The following is a 2,431-nucleotide window of genomic DNA, read 5'->3' on the forward strand; positions in this document are numbered from 1 at the left end:
CAGTGACCTGTAGTCAATTGATCAAAGGGTAATGAAAATGCTATAAAAGTGATATAAATTGGTTTATTGAATTAAAACATATACAAACCTTATATAATGATTGTACCTTGCAGAGTACATTTTAATTAACCAAGTGAAATAATCAAAGTGTAAGAAAACACAGTATTAAATACAGTCAATAAACCTTGGAAAATATTAAATAAATACTGTAAATATACCTAAATACTAAAACCTTTCAATATAACTGGAAAAAATCCTTTTTTTCCCAATAGGATCTAAAATCAAAACATCATCCAGTAACGGAATGAGCAATGATTAAACACAGATATACTGATGACTGAGACATGGGGTATCTCTCAGCACATAGTGTTTCTCAAAGACCCCTGCTGTAAAGGTAATACCATTACCCTTCAATTTCTTTCCTTAGGCACAATCCAGAGAGTCCTTCCTTGGAGCTGACGGGACTTTGACTCTAAGAGACATGAAATAAAATGCACTGGCTTTTCTGTTTCTTTTGGTATCTCTTTCTGTTGGGCAATGGTTTATTTGATCTCTCACAAATCTCAGGGGAACTACAAATTGCATCCTCCAGGAATGCTGAAGGCCCTTCATGCCTTGTTTATAATAAATATCTTGGCCAATCCATTGAGATTAATTAGAGTGGCAATAGTGTATTTTTAGAGATAACCTTTGAAGAGGTTTCATAACCTTTGAGAAAGCACAAATCCTCCAAAATGGTTTATGGATCGCTCTTGTTTTAATGAGTAAATAAATGTATTTGTCAAATGTGTGTTGATAATACTTACCTAGCAGAAGAGATAGCATGGTCACAAAGGTGGTTTTCCTGAGGCAAGGCTCATGCATTTGCACTCCTCATATGCTGAACCTTGTTATTTCCCCAAATGTGTGAAACTTGACTCCATAATTTTTGGTAGTGGGGGATTGCGCTTGTGCTTTCCCCTGATATAAAAAAAAAAGGAAAAAAATATGTGTTAATAGAGTGGAAGTAAAATATATCAATGTGCCCAACTCTCATACCTGAACTAATTTAACCAAAAATGTATGATACAACTCACTAAATAAATAGTAAAGTTAATGCAATAGCTTGAAAATTGGCATCCATAGAATGAAAAGGATAATGGCTATCAAAGCACAATGTAAATGCTTATCTAAAACTTACAGCAGACCCTGATTGTAACTAATGAACAGGATCTAATGAAAAAAGACAAATGGACAAAATACCAAGATGATCCTAAAAATTATCCCAAGGAAAGGAGTAGAACAACCTTGAATAAGTTCGGGACAAATATCATCAAAATTCTATATTCTAAGATGCATCAGGTCAGTAAGCGATATATTAACAAAGCAAATATGCTATTTTAAACAGTTCTGGGCTTCATATCACAAAGGAATCAAAAGTAAAGGAGTGTGGAATGTAAAAATGACAAGAAAGGGTAGAATAATGTACTTTTCACTGTTGAATGTCTTTAACAAGCATATTGAATTAACAATAGCAAAAAATAACCTCCAAAGTAGGCATGTCCTCTGAACTTCCTTGTGCAAATGGAAGGAGAACAGATTATACATGTAGACCTCTTCAGACCTCATAATGGGTGCACTCAATGTTTTGAAGCCCTGCTTCTGTCTCCTTACCCCAAATAAAGCTCTCTGCTTAATCAAAAGCTGACACTCTGCCCATGCTTTCTTCATTATGAAAGCAAAGTAGATCTCCTCTCATCTGGGAAAGGATAACTTATTGAATTTAGGTTCAAGACCTTTTCATAGCAACAATTCTTCAATAAGTTAACTGATTTTTGTGGTTATCTATTTTTTTCTAGTTTTTAGGCTATCATTTACAAATCATAAAAGTGTCTGAGTTAATAAATATCTGTTTTCAAAATCAACAAATTATTGCCCCATTTTACATTTATCATGATGTAACGTTCTTTTTTTAAGAGATTGATTTGAATTGAAACATAAAGTCAATAAAAATTTTTGATCTAGGTTTAATTCCCAATATTTAAATGAGAATTTTCCATTAGTCTATCTCATACCATGGAATAAATTGCTCATATTACTGTGATATAAGGCTAATTAAATCCGATGGAAACCTGAGCAACCGTACAATCAGACCTATCATCAAAACAATAAAACCATTTCCCTAAACACAACAAACCATGGTGCATCTCTAAATAGTTACCAATACATCAAGCTGAATTCATCAACATTTTTCAGAATGTTATTCAATCTAATACTTTTATAGTTTGTTTCTTTCAGTATTTTTACAACTAATCAAGCCTAAAACCACTACCTGACTGAACTGCTAGATTTAGTAAAGAGGTACATAATTAACCTGGGAACTAGTAAATTCTGCTTTTCTCAGAGCATACAACCATTTTCATAATTGAATATCCTTCACCTAGGCCTTAAA

General features: G+C 33.0%; 1 non-coding gene across 1 annotated transcript; it reads left to right on the forward strand.

The window, feature by feature from the left end:
* The first annotated feature begins 798 nt into the window (after positions 1-798).
* On the forward strand, positions 799-963 carry LOC130680506 (U1 spliceosomal RNA). Its single transcript, XR_008993533.1, has one exon. It is a non-coding gene; the product is annotated as a U1 spliceosomal RNA (small nuclear RNA).
* Positions 964-2,431: the final 1,468 nt, after the last annotated feature.

Source organism: Manis pentadactyla, chromosome 13 (assembly GCF_030020395.1).
Source record: "Manis pentadactyla isolate mManPen7 chromosome 13, mManPen7.hap1, whole genome shotgun sequence".
Taxonomy (NCBI): domain Eukaryota; kingdom Metazoa; phylum Chordata; class Mammalia; order Pholidota; family Manidae; genus Manis; species Manis pentadactyla.